Consider the following 24,791-nt stretch of genomic DNA (forward strand, 5'->3'; position numbering starts at 1 on the left):
GGCTGCATCCTTCAAAGGATGCATTCGAAGGGCGCTCTGTCATCATGGAGCTACGAAGGCGGTCTCATTTTAAAAAAATCCGAAGGCTCCTTCAAATGCAGCCTCAAAATGCATCCTTCGTTTTCCAGGTAATAAAGGATACAACCGGTGGATTCTCAGCGGCCTCGAAGATTCATGGCTCACTGATAACAGCAGTACGTTTTTAAAGGAAAACTCTGGTTTAAATGTATGAATTAGGTTTATAATGCTGGTTAAGAAACTGTTTTACTAATCTGTCCTCGAAAACAAATGTACAGTATCTCCTACTAGGCCGTTCATGCTACAAGGCCAAGATTTGGTCAAAATGTGCCTCAGACTTGAATTAAAAAATGTTGAATATTACATTTTAATAATCCGGGCATATAAAAATATATATACGAGCCCCAAATTTGGCCAAAAGCTGTGTTCTGCATTAGATTTTTTCAGGTTTATCAGACTTAAAGTTTTTCAATATAAATGTTTAAGCATTATTTTTCTCAATATATGGCAAGCCATTTTTGACTTAAACTTCATATTTTTACTGATATTACAAGCCATTTTTGCATGCATCACTTTCACACTTAAGCATTATGTTTACAATAAATATGGCAAGCCATTTTTACACAATATCCAAGTCCAGTTTTTGACTGTCAGAAACATCAGGGTTGATTTATATCTGATTTATATTGATGCAATATCTCTACATCAGAACATTGTAGAGACCTGGGTATTGGCTTGTTTGACTCATGCTATCAGAATGGGACAACTTGTGTATTATGCATGGTAACAATGATAATCCAAGTGCTAATAACGATTAGCTACATGCTATTAATGATCATCTAAGTACAATAACATTTGCTAAAAATGCCTACTTAGTATTAGCATTTGATCAAACATGTACACAATCATTGCCATTTAGCAACTACTTAGCAACCACCAAGCAATGCCATAAACATTTCAGCAACTGCCTAGCAACCACTTAGCAACCGCTGTGCTTACTGCTAACTGCCCAACATCAACTTTCTCAAGCCAAGATCAAAGTTTGTCAAAGAACTTTAGGTTCTGGTTTTACTTGGATATCTAAACACGTTAAAAAAAACTTAAGTGGTATGACATGTCTTACTAAAAAGTGATTTTATAGACAGTTCACATTTTGTGAGTACATGTATGGATCAAAGGAAATATAAGTCCAGTCGTCAGATTCAGACTGCTTAAAGTAAGTTTTTAAATAATTTTGAAAAAGCAGCCTCTGAAATGAGACACAGCTAATGTAAAGATGTGGCGTGGCAGGCTTTAGTCTCTCTGTCTATCCCATTTTCAAAATAAAAATCCCACATACATAGTAAGTTTAATATAAGTTGTATATTTTTAATGGTCCGTTTGTTCAGACCTGTTTCTTACCAGAATTTCACATCTACTAGATTAAACACGAAAATGAAGAAACAAAGGTGTTTGAGGCTTATGGTATGTCATTCAATTGAAGTGAACTCTTTTTATTCAGCTATAATTTAGTGTTTTATTAAATTATATCTTTAATATTTTTTTAAAGTCTTTTATCTTCACCAAGGCAGAATAGTAGCACTTAAACAGATAATTCACTCAAAAATATTAATTCTATCATCAATTACTCTCTCTTTACTTGTTCAAAACCTTTTTTTTTTTTGAGTTTCTTTATTTGTTGAATACGAATCAACAACAGGAGAGAAACTTATAAAAGTTTAAAAACCCCATTAAAGAGAGTAAATGAGGTAATTAAAAAAACTTTAAAAGATCTAAGCATTCATTTAAATGTTCAATGATAAAATAAAATTAAAAGACAATTAAATTGAAGTGATATGAGGGGCCAACAACTGAGCACTACCATACTATGTACATCAATAGAAAATACTATGTTAAAATATTTTAAAGTCTCCCGTCAGCACAATGCAATTAATGCAGCGCTTCTTGTCCTTTGGGTAACATACTTTTAGTGTCTCAATTAGGCAGTGTTTATTGTTGATTTTTAACAAGGCAGATCTTAAACACCAAGTAAATGCCTGGCCTGGCTAATTGAAATCCACAGTCACCATGTATATGGTCAACTGACCATAATATTGGCTCACTGTACCTAATGCGGTGTGGTCAGTGTGCAGTGACAATTGACACACAAAGTTTGATGTTAACACGTCAAAGCTTTGCAGAGATACAGCCTGGCTTCAAACTATCCAATAGAGTTTATGCACATGGATTTTTAATTTTCAGTCAGCCAGCCCAAGCGCTGCTAGTGAACACTCTTTCTATTTAAAAAAAAAATGCCAAGTTTGATATTTGATTTATTTAAAAAAATCTTTGCTGCCCTATAGATTTGCGGTTTAAAGTGGGTCTCAAACAATAGTGTTTTATGAAAATTCAAATTGTTTTCTTTAAAATGACACCAAATTTTTGCATTTACAACTCTGCATGTGGATTTGGGAAGCTTTTAAATTTGGGTAGGCAAAATCCAGGCGGAAATCCCAAAATAACACTGGAGTTTAAGTGGTTAAAGCTGCTTGTGTACTGAGACTTTTGTGTTTATGAATAGAGTCTAGTTGAGTTTCAACATGCTGTTTATAAACAGACATTTAATAGCCTTGGTCTTTACGTTAACATAAATGTTTCGTACATTAAAAACTGAGAAACCCATAAAGCAAATCGACCTCAGTGCTTTGTTTTTTTGCTTGGGACTAATGTAATCGAAAAGTTTATTGGGCTGCATACTCTGGAACCCTCTCAAAAGATCAATTTGTACATTTCCGAGAGTTTGTCGCCAAACCATGTCTTAGCACATTACCATAAAGCTGACATGATTTCAACTCTCCTTGACAATCATAACAATAAAAACGCACTGTGCTGTACTCGTCAAAACTTTTCGAATATAGACTTTTGGCAACTTTGACGCTCTCACCGGTGGCCATGTGAACACACGGTTACAGATGACAGCCGAACTAGATTTACCGATAATAAAAATACACATAAAAATTACCTATTATCACCTAAAAAATTCTAAAGTTATAGTATTTTTCTGTTTAGATATTAAAATGTAGTTTTAATGCATCAATATATTATGGAACCATAAGGTAGAAATGTGTACCTTAGCTTGTGGATCTTTCTGAGAGTGACTATACATATTCAGTGTTTGGGCTCAAAATATTACCTCCTCCTCTGCATCTTATTTCTATGTAAAACAGAGGAAATTGAGGAATTAGGATTAGGAATGTAAAAGTCATTTATTCCCACAATGGCAGAGCTGATGACACTGCTTTCAGAAGTCATTACTATCATTCAGAAATCTTTCTAGTATGCCGACACATATTTTAGCAAGAACCGTAAAACAGTTTTTTATGATTCTTTGATAAATAAAAGTTTAAAAGAACATCAATTTACTTGACATAGAAACGTATGAATATTATGAATGCCGTTACTGTCAGTGTTGGTCAAACGTATAAAAAAGGATAGTACAACCATGAGGGGGTTAACCCCCCACCATGAACCCTAATGATGTACTCGAAAGATCACCTTTAAAGAAGTCACATAAAAGTGAGGAGTAAAAGAAGCATCAATAAAGTCACCTTGTAAACAAAATCTGAGTTCAGAAAAACTGTAAGCCTTAATTGTTCTAAGAACTGCATTTCTGCTGTCATCGCTACGTTCACCTTTTTTCATCACATTTAATTGCGAAGATCCTTGCTGCTTCTTCCTGTGCTATTGCTGTATTCATGCATTCCTAGCATTTTATTTCCTTCTTTTTATCTTTCTGATGAAGGGATGTGATGAAGACTGAATCCACGGTTCCCGAAGTCATGCTCATAGGACTCCAGGCAGTTCTGTTACAGCTCTGGCTCTCTCTTTCTTTCAATTACTCAATATCTTCAGCATTCCCTCTTCCCTGCCTTGCTGCCCCTCCTTCACATCCCAATTTCTTTCTCTCTCAGGAGAACATTTCTGATGTATAAATTTCATTAGAAGAAAGCTTCTAAGGCAGCACCACTAGTGCAGGCAGATTAAAAGATCAGTTCTCTCTATCAGAATAAACAGCACAATAGAATGTGCTAAATTGCAGGAACTGCACAATATTAATTCAATTTAAAATCTAGAAAAGTAATGGTTGACTTGATAGCGATCTGTTTTATGATATTTTAATGTGTTTTTTTTTTTTACATTTTACAGTCAGATGTAGCCTACAATATCCATCCAGTTTCATTATACATTCAGTATGTTTTTTTGTCTCGGATAATGTCGCAATTGTTGTTTTGATTACACTGTAAAAAATGCAATGTTCCTCACAATTCATTCATGTTAACCCGACACAAATCAAGTTTTATTCATTTGAATATAAAAATGGCGGCACGGTGGCTCAGTGGTTAGCACTGTCGCCTCACAGCAAGAAGGTCACTGGTTCGAGTCACAGCTGGACCAGTTGGGTGTTTCTGTGTGGAGTTTGCATTTTCTCCCCATGTTGACGTGGGTTTCCTCAGGGTGCTCCACTTTCCCCCTCAGTCCAAAGACATGTGGTCTAGGTGATTTGGATGGACTAAACTGGCTGTAGTGTAGGAGTGTGTGTGAAAGTGAGAGTGTATGGATGTTTCCCAGTACTGGGTTGAGGATGAAAGTGTATCCGCTGCGTAAACATTTGCTGGATAAGTTGGTGGTTTATTCCGCTGTGGCAAACTCTGATACAAAAGGGACTAAGAAAAACGAATAAGCGAATGTAAAAAAAGCTGTCCCCAAACATATCAGAAGAATTGTGCTGTTTTAACTCATTTTAAACTAACCATATTATTTTGTTAGCTCACATTTACAGTTGGTGAACAATTTATCTGTGCATATCATTAAGAAAAAAAAAAATGTTTGCCCTCCTAATCTTTAATTGAAATCTAAAAATGCACTTCAGAAAAATATTTTTAGATTTATTCTCAGATTATGTGATTTTTAAGTAAACATGCTCAACCATGCTGGTTCAACTGTCAGATTTGACAACAAACAGAAATAGTGTGGAGGAGGAGTTCAAACCCCTTTCCCAATCTGTCTGAATTAAATGCCTACTTTACTACATCCATTCAGCCCACGGTATAAAAACGTTTTTTTCTCATTTAGGCACGGTTTGCTCATTTAAAATTCAGTTTCTCAAGGAACTGCATCACAATACGGAAAAAAAATAACGATCCCAGTCTCTGGTTCATTGGGACTTTAAATAAGTAGTTCCGCCACACAGCAAAATCTTTTTTTGAGCATATACATGAGCTGACTTGATGATCGAGTTATCTCATTAACATTGGAAAAAAGAGAAAAAAACTAACAAAAACAAAAGCATTTACACATGACAGAGGTGACCAACACTGGTCTTGTGGTTGAGTTACGATTATCATGCCATCAATTCAGTTCAATTCGATATCTCAGTGCATCACGGTGCATTGACGATGCTTTCCATAAACAATTTGATATTTTACTTCAGCACAAGAATTCTTGAAATATGATTTATAATTTACATTATCCATTTGGCCGATGGTCAATAGACAACACGATGCGGAGCCGTGAAAAATATACACTTAGGCCCCATTTACACTAATAGGTCTTAGTATTAAAATGGATAGAAAATAGATAGGAAAGATCCACATTAACACTGTGTTTTACCTAGCATTTCTGAACAGCCCTCCGTCTGCTGAAATTGCACATCATGTGACCACACGCACACAGACACACACACAGACACACAGCCACACACACTGTCATGCGCTCATCTGAGCTCCAGAGAGCAGTACACGTCAGACAGTTTATCAATTATGTACAGCTGGATCGCGTCTCACTATAGTTGTTAAACGTGATATTTAATCAATCTTGTCACTATCTAACGACTCTTCAGTCTTTTGAGGTGGGTGTAACTTTCACATTTGTATATAGTAATTTTTGTGAAAACCTCAGATACTGTTGGTTGTGCACCTTTTTTACAGACCAACCTTCCGCGGAAAAAGTGATTGACAGGTGGTCATTTGTGTGCAACATATCTTTACTTATTTATGATTTGTTTATGGGTAAATCAAAGACCATGCAGGTCATGTAGTTAGAATGGTAGGCTACAAATAATTAATTTGTTTTAAATTAATTAATTATTCATAAATAATTCATTCACCTTCGCCTATGACGACGATGCCATCGTCCATCTTGATGTTTGACATTAGACATCGTACGATGCCAAATTGGTCGCCCAACTCTAATATGTACTGTACCTTTATTTTTACCTGCTCAAAAAACACTATTTTTAAATGCATCAAACAAAACTCAAGTACATGCACAGAACCACATGACCAATTAAAGTAAATGAACAAACGTAAATATTATCCCACTTGCTTTTTAAGCGTTGTCAGGTGTTGTTAGATGTTTATGACTTGTCATGCGACTTGTCAAGCAGGTCGCACACCAGAAGCGCCGCTCGGTGACACGCCGCGCAGTGCCAAGCAGCGCCATGAATTTTAGAATTCTAAACATATGTTTCTTTGAGGATACACCGCAAGTCGGTGGCACCCGGCCACGGCTCAGGATGCAGTTTATTTTTCAGCCGTGCCACAGAGCGCCATCTGATTAGTTTCATGTTAAATATGATTCCAATGTGCGCGTCTGGTGTGTGATACTTTAAACTATCATGCGCGCGCCGCATGCACGATATGTTGAAATTGTCGCACAATAGACGCGCACATTCGCATGTTCAATTTTAAATGAAACTGTTCAGATAGTGCTTTGTGACGGGACAGAAATATGAACAGTAGTATAGCTGCACGATTCTGGCTAAAATGAGAATAGGGATTTTTTTTTTTGCCTAAAATAAAGATCCTCTCGATTCTGTAGATATAAAAGAAAAGGTTAATACGAGTGGGCTATTATTGATGTTATTCTCAAACATGTGGTAAAACAGCAATAGGCTTAGCTGTACTGTTGGTTAAAATGCTAAATTTTGTATAGACCTGGAATGGTGGACTTTAGATTTGTCCTGGTCATTAATGCTGATGATAATTCTGATGTTGAATTATTGTGTTTGAGATATATGCTTACAATCTGTCATATTCTGCTTAAAATCTGTCACTGACGTGATTTTCGTGAATACAGAAGACTAGGTGAGTATTTTTGCATTTTGGCAGGTTTTGGATACTTTTTGGGGAGGAATTAGTCAGCTACATCTGGCAACAATGTGTGTGCTTTCAGTTTCATTTTCACTGCTAAGAGCGGTTCACTTCCCGCGCGGCTCCCAAACGATCACTCTGTGCCACAAACTGAATGCAATTTACCACTTTATTACCCGTTATTCACAGCTTATGCAGGTTCTGTTCACTAAAGTAGACTTCATTCAGCGTGCACGCCCGCCCTCTCTGTGTGTAACGTGGAGACTGACACGGAGGGATCCATTATGCAGTATTTATTAATCACACTCTTACTCAAACATTCAATATGCACCAAGGTGCAAACACACATCAACAGTAGCAGTAAAGGTCTCAAGGCTGGCGGCAGACAGACACAGAGTGATTTACCAGGCATGGGTCAGAGGCAGGCGGCGTGGTTCAGAGTCCGTGTATCAGGCTTGGGTCGTGGGCAGGTAGCGAGTATCAGAGTCCGTGTATCAGGCTTGGGTCGTGGGCAGGCAGAGGGCAAAGCAGAGTCAGAAACGGGCTGGAGTAATACACAGGAGATCAGGCAGGATATAACGCTCAGTAATGCTGGCCGGGGCTGAACAAGACTTCGCACTGAGTGAATGTTTGAGTGCGGCTTATAAAGGGTACGTGGGTCATTAACTGGAATGTGAATCAGGTGTGAACGATCAGTATAAGTGGATGATGTAATGCTAGAAGTCCGGAGATGGCGGCCTCTGCTGGCCAGCGAGGGGAATGACTGGGACCGAGTTGGTGACACTGTGGTAACAGCTGATGGTCACGTGTGATTTTGTGGTCGCAAATACATCATTATATGAAGACAGAAATGACATCTTAGGGGTGAATTATATCTTATAAATACAGCATATGACTCTTTCAACACGATTTGGGGGTATTAACGTTGCTGAACAACATATATAAAACAATGTGAAGACTTGTGCGGCCACCATTGCTTCTCTCCTGAACTTGAAAATACAATTGACAGAATCGTAGAAATGCTGGATTGAGATTGTCTAGGGCAGGGGTGTCAAACTCAATCCCTGGAGGGCCGAAGCCCTGCACAGATTAGTTCCAACCCTGCTCCAACACACTTACCTGTAGGTTTCAAACAAGCCTGAAGGACCCAATTAGTTTGATCAGGTGTGTTTAATTAGGGTTGGAACTAAACTGTGCAGAGCTGCGGCCCTTTTGGAACTGAGTTTGACACCTGTGGTCTAAGGGAACGAATTGAGATCGCAAACTTTTTACGATAAATTGTGCAGCTCTAAACAGTAGATATATTTCCATCCAAAACTGCAAATGAACTTTATGCGCAAAACTGGATTATCGCATAAAAGACGTGCGAATAAACCTGCGTTTCCATCCAACGAGTCAAAACAAACAAAATCGTCACTTCCTGATTAACCGGCACCAAATATCAACAGTAAAAACAGAATTTGCTGCAGTAGGAGAAGCTGCATCAATCTTTTCTTCATCTAACAAATGACTTGCGCCTCAGAAGGCAAATCCTGACACGCAGTGAATGCGTGGTGGTATTTGAAGGTGTCAGACGCGGAACACAGATACTCTTGATTCTGGAGGTCATTAATAATATGATAACACTAATACTAAATGGCAAGGCCTTTTAAAATGACCAAAACAACTTTCCAGATGTGTCTTAATGTGCTCAGCCTGATGGTTTGTCCATTCACACACATTTTCATAATCACATGATCTCTTTCACATGACCAATCACATGACCTTTTTTAATGCACATGCTGGAGTTTGTGCGGTAAAAGTGTTTCCATCGTAGTTTGTGCGCATCTTTTCTTATTGAATAAAAAATGTATCCTACTCAGTTATGCACATGAGTTTTTATGCGCATTTTCAAAATTTCTTTGAAAATGCGCAATCTGCTGTATCTTCAGTTTAAGTGAATGCCTGTCCAGCAAACACACACAGTGAATTGTGCAGAGTTTCTGCGTTTTAATTACCCGTGCTCGCCTCCCTCACCATAGTATTCCACCATGACATAGTGTATATAAGATAAATGCCGTCAGTACAAAATAACCAGTTAGGATCTTTTACTGAACCGATACTGAATTGTCTGCGTCTGCATTGCAGTGCACCCTTAAAAACAATTCATTTTGACACTCCTACTGCATGATGAAGACTATCCCTCTATGGATTTTTGTTTTTTACATTAGTAAGATAGGATATAGTCAAGTCATTTCACTCAAGCAAGAGGGTAGTTTTTCCAAATAGCGGTGTGTGAGTGCTACGGCTAATGTGATATTGATTTTATACAACGGTTCAAAAAAACCAAGAAGCTAATATTGAGTGACTTACATTTTAGACACAATACTGTCAGCTTTTTTTCTGGTCTCTCAACAAAAAGAGCTGACAAACAAAGCCGGGGCAGAACATTTGTGCTTCTTAGAGCAGCATTGCGGTGTTTTGCACATGAATGAATCCATTAAACTGACTGTGACAATGATTATCTACATGCTTTTATAAAAGACATTGGGCCTGTTCAGATACCCACACTTGCAGTCTTGGCAACTTAAGAGGGTGCACATGCTGCAGGAAGTCCTAGGTCTTAAAAACACAAAATCCCAGTGTTCTAAACAAAAGCTAAACTGCACATCAGAGAAGCATTCAAGGCTAAGTGTATGCTATCACGCTTCATGTTCAGGATCCCACATGCCCTAAAATCAAATTGCCAAAGAAAGCTTTATATTTAAATTAAATTGAAAAGATATTACAAATAAATAAGTAGCAAAATATACAAAGGTTTTTTTTTTTATTCCAAAGGTGAATATCCACAAAAGAACATACATGAGACGTCCATGAGAAATATATGTGGAACACAAATAGGTGCAAATGGTTTCCAGTGACATACATGAGACATATATGTGGAAAACATATAGGTGAACATGCATGCAAGAGACATAAATAAGAAGACATATGTGGAAAACATGCAGGTGCACATGTATGCCAGATTCATATACGAGACATGTACGTGTAGAACATCTAGGTGCAAATGTATGCCAGAGACAAATTATATGTGGAAAACATTTAGGTGCACATGTATGCAAGAGACATATGAGAGACATTGGTGTGTTATGACAACCATGGTCTAAGATGATCTGCAGCATTTTGGTGCACTGCCCCCTAGTGGTTCGAAGATTTCAAAAATTGAATTGTCAACTCGACTCTTCCTCAAAAACTCATAAAATTGGTCTCTTTACATCTGACAGAACATGCTGAGTCAAATGATGTCGGATTTTCTCATGTCAGCCATTTTGGGCGTCAACCATTAAGATTTTTGTCAAAACATTTTTATATTTTGCAAACATATTCATGTATCATTATCATTTACACCAAATTTGGCTCAGAACATCCTGCCAAAAATGTGTAGAATTTTCCCGTTGCTCTGTAGCTTGATGCCATTGTTTATGATGTGGCTGTTGGGATGGTTGGCCCTGATTATTGCTGTTTGCAGCTATATTTAAATTTTTATCTTTGGTCTCATCTGTGCCTTAATTTATTTTATTCTGTATATATAATTTTAGAATTTTGTACATTTTATGCAGATGCACTCCAGAAAAAAAAAGCATTTCAATCAATTAAAAAAAAATTATGAAATCTTTCCAATTAGTAATCCTGTGAAATCATATTTATATCACAATGTAAATTGCAGAAAAAATTAATATTGCAATGTCAGTTTTTCTCCAATATCGCGCAGCCCCACAATACTACAATACTATTACATTAATTTCTGAGAACAAATGCTTTTTAGTCAGGCTTTTAAGCCGAGAATAGCACCAAAACTTTTTTCTCTCAAACTACTAAATGACATCTATCATTCGGTCGACTCTGTGGTTCTTATACTTTTCCATCTAACAGCAGTGTTTGATACAATTGAGAAATCGACTCTTATTTCCCACTTAAAACATTTTACTGGTTTGCAGGAAAGTGTTTTAAAATGATCTACATCTTCTTTGTTCAACCAATCTTTCATTACTTATTTACCTACTCCATGGGGCACCTCCCATGCGGAGATCCACAGGGATCTATTTTAGGTTTAGCCTATTTTCTTTATGTTTGCTTCCACTATATTTCTTTGAGTAATATGAGATATCATTTTATTGCTACGCAAATATACATGCTCTAGAAACCCTGACAGCCTGCATTTAAGACCTTGAAACATCGATGTCCCTAAATTTTCTGCATCTAAATGAATTTAAGAAGGAAATCATTCTATTTAGGCCAGCAACTGCTACAGCACTCGTGAAATCAAATAGTTTGAACCAAATACAAGATTGTGTCTCAAAAATGGTGGCATCCAAATTTAAAATAGCATAAAGTGTTTAATAAATACACTGTTTTTGTTTTTCTTCTTTTAGGACAAATCTCAAAAGCTAAGCTGTAATTTTTCAGATACTCAAAAAATAACTCATTCGCTGATGTATTCTTGTCTAGACTACTGTAACTCGCTCTACTGAGGTATCAATAAGTCAAAGCTGGATCAGAATGTTGATGCTAGACCCCTGACCCGGACATAAAATATAAACATGTCATACCAACCCTTGCCTCTAAAACGTTGCCTAAAATTGTAAATCAAAATTTTAAATTCTGGTCACGGCATTGAGGTCTATTAATAACCATGTGTCTTCCATCTCACAGACGTACTTTTAAGCCATGTGCCTGCTTGGTTACTGAAATCCATTTTTATATGAAAGATAAGCATTTATTATGTTTTCTTTGGCATTTTAAAATTGTTTTGATAATTTAGGTTTGCATTAATTTAAATGCTATTTATTTCTATTATGCATTGAGTTTTTCTTTAGGATTATCATGGGACATACTATACATTGCTAAATAAAGAAAAGATATATGTATTTAATACATTCATTCATTTTCTTGTCGGCTTAGTCCTTTCATTAATCCAGGGTGGCCACAGCGGAATGAACCGCCAATTTATTCAGCACGTTTTTTACACAGCGGATGCCCTTCCAGCCGCAACCCATCTCTGGGAAACATCCACACACACACACACACACACATATACATACACTACTGACAATTTGCCAACCCAATGCACCTGTACCGCATGTCTTTGGACTGTGGGGGAAACCGCAGCACCTGGAAGAAACCCACGCGAATGCAGGGAGAACATGCAAACTCCACAAAGAAACGCCAACTGAGCCGAGGTTCGCACCAGCAACCCAGCAACCTTCTTGCTGTGAGGCGACAGCACTACCTACTGCGCCACTGCATCACCATATTTAATACATAATTTACAATATGTTAAATAATATGTACATAATTTACCAAAAAAAATTGCATAACTTAGTTTGTTCTTTATTTGATTTTCAATCATTCATTCATTTTCCTTCGGCTTGGTCCTTGATTTACAAGGGGTCACCACGGCGGAATAAACCGCCAACTATTCCAGCATATTTTTTACGCAGCAGATACTCTTCCAGGCGCAACCCAGTACTAAGAAACTTTATCTGATTTTTTATTTATGATTAAATGGATGTCTTAAACTCATTGGTTATAATGGAAAGTCTGAACAGACATTTAAAAACTCTTCACATATCAAAGTAAAGCTCTGTAAACACTTACAGTTTTTCGAACGCTGTAAATTTAAACCGTACTTTCTAAAGCAATCGGCCATCTTGAACAAATCATTTGAACCAATGATTCTGTAAATGAATCATCAAGATGGGATCTTGCCATCACCTAATGTTAATTGAATTAACAGTATTTTATTGTTTTCCAGGTGTAACGGTAACTTACAAAGAGTACAATTTCTGATGCCTCAATGGCTTTAAAATCATTATGCAGTCAAAAAAACATGAAAATGATCAATTATACTACAGACTCAACATTGCATATCCTGCAATGTGACTATTGCGAATGATCACACTGCGAAATCGATATTGAAATGATATAATGTCATTTTATATATATACAAAAAAAAATGTAATTTCATATTTGTAAAAATGTAGACAGCGCCCTCTAATAATTTTGTCATCAGGGGCCTCATGTATCAACGCTGCGTACGCACAAAAACTTTGCGTATGCCAGGTTTCACGCTCAGAATCGCTCACGTTTGGATTTACTAACAATGAACTGAACGTGGGAATGTGCGCAGGTTCACGGCAGCTTTCTGGCAGGCGTACGCACATTTTTTGTGCGTGTGTGTTTTATTTCCATTGGCGACTCCTAGAGGCAGTTGTGTTAAATTCTTCTCTACAAAGTGTCTGAGCCTTGCAATGGCAGCTGTATGAGACGGGTTCATCTAGCAGGTAAATAAGGTTTCCATACCATACAGTTGACCAGCTAAACATTAAAGCACAATTTGCAGCGGTCGCCTGTTTTCCCAATGTAATCTGAGCAATCTACCACACGCACATTGCTATAAAGACACTATCTAAAGATGAATTTGCATGCGTGAATCAGAAACATTTCCATTCAATAAATGTGCAAATAAAATATGATGCACAAACTTATTGATGATTCCTACTTGTCTTTCTCGTGATAAATAGTGGGCAAAATCTGATATGTAGCGGGGAAAAAAAGAAGATAGAGTTCACCAGACGCTGGATTCGAGCCGAGTTTATGCTAGGACGTGTCAGTACATGATCACATGCTTCTTATGAGGTGCGCCACTGAGACTGCTAAGAGTACTGCAACACTTTACAGATATAAACCACACTATTTCTTTTTTAAATGCACTCAGTGCGATGTTCAGACCCAACTGTGTTAACCGTATCAGCTAAACTCTCCCACTCTATTTTTTTCTTTTGTTGTTAATTCCGGAGAACAAACTTGCAAATAACACCGCTTTTCTCCGGTCTACCTCCGAAAGCAGCACCTCCAATTTACATTCTGTTCAAAGTTTCTCTTTTTGCTTGATTTTGCCGTTGCTTTTTCGTTGGGTTTTGCCATTAGCATAGTCATTAGCATATTCATACGGGGGAGGAGGCAGGGAGGGGTTTTGTGCTCGTGCATGTTGCGCTCAGTTTCACGTTCATTCAGATGTACAAAAGAATATGCGTGAGATTCGGCGTACGCAGTGTTTCATACATCTGAATTTTTTTCTGCGTACGCACATTTACAGCTTTGTGCGTACGCAATGTTTTAGTAAGATTTCCACGCAAGTCTTCGTACATGAGGCCCCTGAAACGTGCAAAGAAATACACCCGGAGCAATGTATTTACATTTAGTAAAAAATGTTCCAAGACAATTTTTCAATGAGCCTGGGCAAGAATTGATTCTGAACAGCTTTCTCTTTACCTTACATAACTAATCTACATAGATCAGTGACAAATTTGCATAATGCCAGCCTATTGTCTTCACTGACTTTCCACAATCTGCACTGACCCGGCCTCGAACACTTTACCGCACAGCCATTTAATATCAACAGACAAACAGTATACATACTTGACAAAGTTAGCATTGCTGAGTTTCAAACTGAATTCATTAAAACTGCAAACTCTATCAGAGCACATCTATCTGCTCTTTTAGAGCAGCAAGATTAAAGACAGAAAACTGACCCAAGACCTGCGAACTGACCCACATACAGATGACTTTTTGTCCGTCTCTAATCATTATTATCATAATAAAATATAGGTGGGTTAAAAAGATCTCAAGGGTAATTTATGAGCAGTAATTATATTGCTGGAGCCACCCCGAGCCGACACACACACATGCACAAGCATCACTACATGCAAGCAAATGCAGAGTTGCACACACTCACATACTCCCCCAAGAGGATGGCAATGTTTGGGAGGCATTCATTGAAATTCAGGCCCTAAACATAGCAATCAGCACAACCATAAAGGACCCAAATTTAATTGGCCCACCCAGCCCATTAATTACATAGCCAGAACAGCACGGCAACACAGCATATGTTCCCTAATAAAGCCCAATGGATCTTAATAGAGACGTATTATTGATTCACAAAGGTGGAATTACACTTTGCAGGGAACCAAAAAGAACCCTCGATACTCAAACACACATATTAGCATGAGGCTACAAATGCATACAGTGTTGTCATGGACACAAAACAAGGGTAGATAGTTAGTATGGTCATTATACGGGCATTATATGGATGCACACAGACAAAAACAAACAGGCCATGGTATACAAGGGTCAACATATGTCATTACATAATGAGACTTCACCAACAAGCAGAAAAAAAAGCCTCTCCACCCAAAACATGACCATAATAGTAATGAGATCCAATCCAGAACATTCATTCATATCATTCTCCACCATTTGAAACCCAGCACTTTCTTCTATTAAAATAACACATAGCCAACAGCAAACACCACAACTTGGAATAACACTTGTTTTTGTTGCCCTCTTATCTCTTCTCTTTCTCTTCTTTTTACTCATTCCTTTTTTTATTTACTTTTCTATAAAATATCAAAGCACACACACATTTATAGATTATAAGGGGGTTCCAAGCATCAAACAATAAAAGTGTAATACAGCTTTTTATTTACCCCTTAAGTCTTGTTTATTTTAACTTTATGAGAAAAATTGATAATGACTATCATAAACTGTGATTTTTATCATGATTTCTAGAAGACACCCACTAAAATGTCATTCCATTTAACAACTGATCCGTCCATTAAAAATTGTGAGTAGAAAAGATAGGTTATAATTTCTATTCTGCTCTTAAAACTGTTTGGAGTAAAGATCTAAATTGTACATTTAGCGATGAACATTGGGAAGAATATTCACCAAAAACTGTAAAGTGATGTCAAGAAATTTAGTACTAGGCTTGGGTAGTATTCAAATTTTGATACCGTCAAACCTCCTCAATATTTTTACCCGGTATTCGGTATTACCGTGCATAATAAAAATGAAAAAAATAATAATTATGATGTAAGGTACAGACAGGGTAACCAAACTGTTGACTTGTGCCTAAAGCATTCAGAAACTGAAAACCGTATATGCGACTTTAGGTTCGCGGTCACCTGTTTGTCTTGTTCTTCTTAGAGATCTGTGTAGGACGCTCTCTCTCATTCTCTCTCTCACACACACACACACAAACACACACACACATAGAGAGAGCATCAAGCTCTTTCTCTCTCTCTCTCTCTCTCTCTCTCTCTCTCTCTCTCTCTCTCTCTCTCTCTCTCTCATTCACACACACACACACACACACACACACACACACACACACACCACACACACACACCACACACACACACCACACACACATATACACACACACACGCACACACACAGCATCCATAAGGATTCGTGCTCGCTCGGTAGCTCGGGAGCGATATTGTTAGACTGCGGGCCCGCTACCGTTCAAATTACACCAGAGTTACCGACCGTTCCGGCACTTTATTCGGAAACTTATTCCCGCACCGTAAGAAATCTGGTCGACTCCCGCGGTACAGCATCAGGTATGCAGACCATTAGTTCGTATTTTCCACATCTCGTTTAGTCGAATTCAGAAATACTGCCAAACTGCAGAGGTTGTGTTTCTTTTTCAAGACCAGGGGCCTCATGTTCGAAGACTTGCGTGGAAATCATACTAAAACGTTGCGTACACACAAAACTGTAAATGAGCGTACGCAGAAAAAAATTCAGATGTATGAAACACTGCGTACGCCGAATCCCAGGCATATTCTTTGTACATCTGAATGAACGTGAAACTGAGCGCAACATAAACGAGCGCAAAACCCCTCCCTGCCTCCTCCACCGTATGAATATGCTAATGACTTTACTTTGGCAAAACCCAACGAAAAACCAAAGGCAAAAGAGAAACTTTAAACAGAATGTGAACTGGAGGTGCTGCTTTCGGAGGTAGATGGGGGAAAAACGGTTTTATTTCCAAGTTTGTCGTCCGGAATTAACAACAAAAGAAAAAAATAGAGTGGGGAGAGTTTAGCTGATGCGGTTAACACAGTTGGGTCTGAGTGGATTTAAAAAAGAAATAGTGAGATGTAAAGGTGTAAAATTTTAGTGTCTTTAACAGCCTGAGTGGCGCAGCTCGTTAAATGCATGGCAATATGTTTTCACATATTCAAGCATGAATTCGGTTCGAATCCAGTGTCTGATGAACTTTCTCCCTTTTTTTTCCCCCGCTACATATCAGATTTTGCCTATACTCTTCATCATCATGAGGAAGACAAGTAGGAATCATTAAAAAGTGAGCATCATATTTTATTTGCACATCTATTGCATGGAAATGTTTCTGATTTACGTATGCAAATTCATCCTCAGATGGTGCCTTTATAGCAATGTGCGTGCAGTAGATAGCTCCGATTACATTGGGAAAACTGGCGACTGCTGCAAATTGCGCTTTAATGTTTGGATGGTCAACTGTATGCTACGGAAACCTTATATACTAGACATGCATATGAACCCTTGTCATACAGCTGAGAAGACACTTTGTAGAGTGTAATTTAACACAACTGCCTCTAGGAGTCAGCAATGGAAATAAAACAGACACGCACAAAAAAATGTGCATACGCCAGACATGAAGCTGGGGTGGAGCTGCGCACATTCCCACGTTCATTTCATCGTTAGTAAATCCAAACGTGAACAATTCTGAGCGTGAAACCTGGCATACGCTAAGTTTTTGTGCGTGCGTACGTAGCGTTGATACATGAGGACCCAGGTCACTTGGTGCGCAACTCGCCATCTTACCTAACCTCTCTCTTTCTCCTCCACACTGTCCCGTGATGGCAATCACGCATACGCATTTTTAGGCATTAAATAAATGATATTTATTATTTAATACTTGTCTCCTATTTAAGTGCATTGTTTTTTTATGACGGTATAACGGTATTGAAACTGACATCGTTGCTATTTTTAAATCCCACGGTATACCATTTAACCGCCCAAGCCTAGAGTACACTTAATACAATTTAAAATATTTGAAGCTGTTTCATTGTAAATAAACAGTTAAATGATCTGTAATAATGTTTTAAAATTATTATTAACAGACGGAAAATAAATATTTACATTAAGAGCAAATACATTATCAAACAGTTCAGCTTATTAAAATTTATAGCTATTATAATAAAATAGAGTCAAGCTATCAATCTCATTAGCCGTTTCTCCACAGTATAACTTACACATACTGATTAAAGAGCAACAAATGAATCTCTCATTTATTAAATTTTTTTTTACATTAAATAAGAGGTGTCACTTTAAAAATGCACACATCTAACGTTATAATGAAAGCATTTGACTGCTTTTCTAAATTTTATGCTCATTTAAGACGAAATTAGTTGTGTTTGGGGAAAAAAAAAAACACCAAGATCGACATGTTTATATGTTATTATTATTAATTATGTATATATTTCTGTTTAAACACGCACCCAAAAGCCAGACTTTCTCTCCGCTTTAAATCGCATGTATAGAATCCATTTGGGAAACAGCGTCTATTTATCTCTATGGAGCGCATCAGCTGACAGTCATGCACCATTATATGACTGTTTTAAGGATTGTATAGGATGGGCGATGGCACCTGTAATCAAAAGGAAATGGAATTGCGCCGTTTTTAATATTTATTTATAGGTGTTTTCATTCCTAAACAAAGCGAAGCACAGAAGACTCACATTTTAGAGCAAGGGCGACCCCTGGTGGTTCGGCGGTATGGGTTGTGTATAGGGAGGATCGGCTGTTCAGAGAAAGACTGATAATACGGGAGAAATACGGGAAAATGCCTTTACGGGATGATAGCGGGATAGAACAGTAAAATACGGGAGAATCCCGGGAAAAACAGGAGGGTTGACAGGTATGCACTATTAACCGCACTTTAATTCATCATGGTTAATTAATCGTAAAGGCTTTCTAACACCGTGTTTCTGCATGGAACAAAACTACTGCACCTTAAAGTTATGCCAACTGTGCACTAGTTTGAAGTTGCGAGCTTATACACTACGCACGCACACTGGATTAAAGGCTGATTTTAACTGTGGCTGAGGCTGTTAACTATAAGGGGTCTTTCACATATCCCTTGTTTTGCACATGCAAGTTCCTTATTTCCAATGGAGGGGAGTGGCTTGTGCAAGCATATTGTCAGCGACAAGAACGACGTAGCTATTATGCAGCTTAGATTTACATTAGACAAATATAAAAAAAATTTTATTCTGATTTTTATTTATTCATTGTTCTGTCGTTTATTTTCAGTGTAATATTATTACTTGCGTTTAAATGCAAATTCTTTTTTTTTCACTTATTTTTAAGTAAATGGACTATTTTAAATCTAGTTTGAATGAGCAATGTTTCTTTTTATTAATATTTTGTGCTGCATTATTTGGTTACTGATGAGCAATAAATACAATTTAAAAATATAAGGAGTTTTCACGTGATCTTCTAAACTAGAAGTATTTTAAAATGAATAAATTCATAATAGTTGTGAAACTGTGACTCTTTCACAGACTATAATCATACACCAAAATCTATAATCGTTGCATCCCTAGTTATGGATGTGACCAAAAATGTTAACGAGTTTACAGTTTACAACATACTTTGTAGAAACTTTGCACAACCCAAAAGAAATAACAATAATCATAAGAATAAGAGCTGCCTCATTATAGGAAACTATTGATTTTATTTTATTTTAAATATTTGCATTTATGAAGGAAAAGCTTCGTAATGGATGTGACATATGTGAAGTTGCCACTTGTGTGACTTTAAGAAATCAAATATAATTGTTTGACATTTACATTGACAGAGACATTTTGAGCAGTACTGTAAAAAAAAAACTTACACAAAAAAAAGTAGAAACGATTTCGCTATTTTAATTAAAACTGAATTTTTTCATGACAAGGTTTACATTTGCATGGAATTGCTCAAATGTACTTTTTTATCTTCATGCTTGTCTACTATCCAAAAGCCATTAGACTTTTAATAACTGGAAATATAATTATACTTAATGTAACCTTAAATGTTTCTTTTGTACATGTTTAATAGTTACAGGGCAGGATATGTATTTGCTTGATTTTAACATAAATAAATCTAATTGTTCTGTATGGTGATATTTTTCACCCAATTTTTACCCCAAATTAAATGGAGACGCAAAACTTGTCTGTCAGTGAAAATCTCAAAGACTAAGAAAAGCTCTAGACTGGAAATCAAATACACAGATTAGACAGATTTCAAATGTGTGGTTGTGCATTCCTGTGTATTTTACGTCTAGTATTTTTGGCCTATTCTTAGTTAAACATCTATTAAACTTTCATTGACAGTCCAAATTGAGGCTTGTTTTAGCCAAGCCCCTCTAAATCTATTAGACTTCTTTTAAAACACAAAATTGCTAGCTGGGATTTTAAATGTCAGACACTTTACCTGTGGGTAAAATGCTTTCTATGTTATGAAATCATCTCACTGTAGATAAAATAAATTAAAAATAGAATCCAAGAAAATAGATCTGCTTATTGACAGAAGCACAATCAGATTTATGCCTGAATGTTTTCAAGCAAAGTTCATTAATAACGCATGTCCAGTCCAACCACACAAACACAAGCAAGGGCCCAAGAGAAATCGTTTACTCTAGATATTAAATATTTAACAAAGGGTCATTGCACACTTGAGGTCTATAAATAAACAAACAAATGATTCCCTCATTACATAATCAGAGTTTTAAAGCCCGATTCATCTTTAAAGGCAGCAATTAAATGACTGCAGCAGTTAGCATGATGAACCTGCCTTGTGAATGATGATGTCCAAACATTTTTCCTAATCCGTCAACACAGTCGGCAGGGTGTCTCTGGGTGATTTGTCGAAAGCCTTGGCAGGTTTGAAGTCACTATAATCAATATCAATTATTAGTGAATTGATAATTACAGGCGATGTAAGCTTTTAGCCGTTTCAAAACTTTTGTTAAAAACTCTGACGAGGATTACACACGCGTACGTGTTTCCAAAGCTCAACTTTAGAAAATACCTTTTGTTGGCAGCGATCAAAGCTCCTCCTGCCTTGCTGGTTATCGCCAATTGCCCCAAAACTGTCGTCGAAAAAATATAACTCCATGTTTCTGTCACCTCAATCCGCTCACCATAAACCAGCAATGTGAGCGTGAACGCGCATAATGATTGACAGGTTGCACGGCCACTGCTATCACGCAAATTAACCGGTTCTCAGTCAATTTTTACTTGTTGTTTTATGTTGTGTTTTTTGCACATTACAGAGTGCTATCACAGAGACAGGTGTGATATTGCCTGACACCTGATTTACTGCACCCTCTCATGTGATATTTTAAGTGTCATTCTACCAGAAAAAAAATCACTTACAGAAGATTAATTAGGCTACAGAATGAATTATTAAATTATTCAAAAAGTAGTCCATAGTTCATTGCCTCAGTTATATCATTAAAGGGATAATTCACCCAAACCCGAAAATCATGTCATCATTTACTCACTCTTCAATTGTCACGAAGCTTTCTGTATGGTGGCCGAGAGAGCTACGTGCTGCAATTTGACAAAACACATGTGATTACAAAACACACGAGCAAATTAAGAAAAATCTTCATCTGTTCGACAACACGCGTACTATAAATCCTCACAACAAATTTATGGAAACGCGCTGCATTTTCTTAGAACACTTTTAAAATAGCTCGGACATAACGAAAATATTTTAGTTTTAAATGCAATATTTAGAGATATTTGTTTGTCTATTTTAATATCATTTTTGTCTTTAGTATTCATTCATTCACACACTCTCATACACTACAGACAATTTAGCCTACCCAATTTACCTGTACCGCTTTGGACTGGAACCAGAGCACCCGGAGGAAACTCACACAAATGCAGGGAGAACATGCAAACTCCTCACAGAAACGCCGACTGAGCTGAGGTTCGACTCAGCGACCTACTTGCTGTGAGGTGACAGCACTGCCTACTGCACCACTGCGTCGCCTCTGTCTTTAGTATGTATTAGCCTAAATTACCATACTGTACATTGCTGGGTCTGTCACATAACCATACTGTATGAATGAATATCTCCTTGAAACATTTCCATTGTATTCTGTGCTATAAAGAAAGTGTTGTGAGAAAATGCAGCCCGTTTTGTAAATTGTTTGCACTGTTAGAAAATGCAGTGTGTTTTATTAAATTGTTTGTTTTGTGTAAAAATGCAGCATGTTTTTAAAATGTGTTTGCACTGTGAGAATTTGCAGCACGTGTGCTGTCAAATGAATGATCAGTCTTTTTATTTTTTAATTTTATTTATTTTTTTGGTCATTATAAAATAACTTTCTAGGAAGAACTATTTTTGGGCCCTATGATTCCTCAATGTCAAAAAAACACAGGTTACAAACTCTGATCAGATCATAAATTAGGTTTTAGCTGTGTAATGCAGTTTTCAATGATTCCATTGTTTGTTGTTTGTTGCAATAAATCAATAAATCTGTTTTAGTATAAATACTTTTAGGTTCAGTCATTATACATAAATATACACGTTTTTGTAAATTGATTGCGCTGTGAGAAAATGCAGTGCGTTTTGTAAAAATGTTTGCATAGTGTGAAATTGTAGCTCATTTTTGTTTTTTGTAATTGCATGTGTTTTCTTAAATTGCAGCTCGTTAAGCTCTCTCGGCCACCATATTTTTGACTTTTTTCCACCGCTGAACACAAAAAAAAAGATATTTTGTGGAACTCTAGAAACCAGTAACCGTTGACTTCCATAGTATTTGTTTTTCCTACTATAGAAGTCAATGGTTACGTTTTTGGCATTCTTCAAAATATCTTATTTTGTATTCAACAGAATAAAAAACAAATAATGGTCTGTAACCACTCTAGGGTGAGTAAATTTTAATTTTTGGGCGAACTGTGTCTTTAATTATAACAAGATTAAAAGCATTTTTCAAAAAAATACAAGCTAATATCAAAAAGCATGGAATCACAAGAGGCGACACTCTAGTGCAATTTGGGAAACAGCCACTAGATGGTGCGGCTGCCATTTTGGAATGAAAACTCTAATAGAACAACAGCATATTATAAGTCTGTAAAATAAACTATTAAATGTGCTGGTGATCGCGATAGTAAGTGTTGTATTGTCGTCTTTCAGGTTGTATCTCAGCTTTAATGCACTTTTTAATTAAGTGAAGTTTATGTATAAACAAATTTCGAGAGGATCACGTGCTTATGATTGCTAGCGGCTGGATCGGCATTATCCAATTCACTACGCTCCAATCAGATGACTCCTAAAGTACTTTTAATACCCTGGGTTTCATTCTACTGCTACCTTCGTTTTGAAGAGTCCCCCCTTCCTCCCTTACTCCTCCTTCTTAGATGGGTGACACGGTGGCCCAGTGCGTAGCACTGTTGCCTCACAGCAAGAATGTCTCTGGTTCCAGGCTTTACCAAACCAGCAGAAATTTCTGTGTGGAGTTTGCACTTCTCCCTGTACTCACGTGGGTTTCCCCCGGTTTTCTCCCACCGCCTAAAAACAAGCAATTAAGTTAATTGAACAATCCAAATTGGCACCATAGATATACTTCTAGTACGTAGTTATTTTCAAGAGCAATCACTTACTGTTCATTGGTTACTACAGCAGGGGAGTTCTCGAGATCTACTTGAGCTCAAACTCCCCTCCTCCCTTGCAACGGGTGGAAACCCTGGGCTTGAGGATCTCATAAGCTCAGGGCTCTCTCCCTTAACAGTATGCCAAACAAGCTTTTATAATTAATCATCAGCTAAGTGTGAACTCTTGAAATAAATGAAAAACAAAGCAGCTGCTTGCCATCGCAACAGCCGATCACTTTTACTCCAAAATGGCTGAATCCGGGACTGTTACTGGGCGCTGCTGTTGCAATGGAACGTTCTATTGAGTGTTGCCTCTTGGTCATTTTAAGCTCTTTCTTAATATCTTAACACTTGCAATCAGATATCATGGGAAAACAACTATTTTTTTGGATTGTCAGAAACCTGGCTAATTTGTATAAGGTAATTTGTATGTAAACGTAAATTTTTTTAAACAAAAATTCTTTAAGTCAAGCCCTTAACCTACCCATCATTGGGGATGTGCAGAACTTTCTAAAATGTATAATGAATTTGTATAAATATATACGAATTAGCCGCTAAATCTAAAAATTAGGAACGGCCTTGGTATTGTTTTAGAATAAACTGAGCAGCAAACCCAGGTACAAATTTAAACTAGTACTGCACTGCTGTTCATATAATCTTGAAACACCTCCCATAGGATATAAAGGGCCCTGAAGCGCTTTTGCGATGTACAGATTTGTGGATAAGTCAGGGCCCTCGTGGACACAACAGAGAGGCTGACCTTCAGTAGATGGGGAGATGGTTGACTGTGCGCTCATGAATATTTATCAGCCGAGAGGACCGATCTCCCCACGGGCTTAATGCAGCAGCTCATATCAAAAGTTTTATTACTACCAAACAAAAAATTACTAGTAACAAAACCCCTAGACAGCAAAAGCGCAGAGCACGGGTGAAAGGAAAACAGGGAAACTGTTTGAAAAAGAGTGGAAAGACAAAGGGAGAGATGAAGTGGCAGAGTTGTATCAGTGATGTAGTGTGATAGGGCTCTTGACCCTAATCTCAGATTCTCTTGTTTAATTGAGGTTGTAATTACTCTCTCTCTCTCTTTCTCTTTCGCTCCCGCCATACTGTTCAGATTGTT

At 37.3% G+C, this 24,791-nt stretch overlaps 1 protein-coding gene across 3 annotated transcripts in view; it reads right to left on the minus strand.

Moving 5' to 3' along the window:
• The window catches only part of grin2db (glutamate receptor, ionotropic, N-methyl D-aspartate 2D, b), a 295,775-nt gene extending 274,136 nt beyond the window's left edge, over nucleotides 1–21,639 (minus strand). Inside the window, exons 1-2 of one of the 3 annotated variants that reach the window (XM_087286722.2) lie at nucleotides 21,093–21,284; nucleotides 20,856–20,955 (exon numbers count right to left, since the gene is read on the minus strand). The gene's annotated coding sequence lies outside the window, so the exon portion shown is untranslated. Of the gene's footprint in view, nucleotides 1–20,855; nucleotides 20,956–21,092; nucleotides 21,285–21,567 lie in introns of those variants that run through there. The other 2 variants (XM_087286723.1, XM_087286724.2) reach the window with 2 other exon arrangements.
• Nucleotides 21,640–24,791: the final 3,152 nt, after the last annotated feature.

The sequence above is a fragment of the Danio rerio genome, chromosome 16, assembly GCF_052040795.2.
Source record: "Danio rerio strain M-AB ecotype USA chromosome 16, GRCz13ab, whole genome shotgun sequence".
Lineage (NCBI taxonomy): Eukaryota > Metazoa > Chordata > Actinopteri > Cypriniformes > Danionidae > Danio > Danio rerio.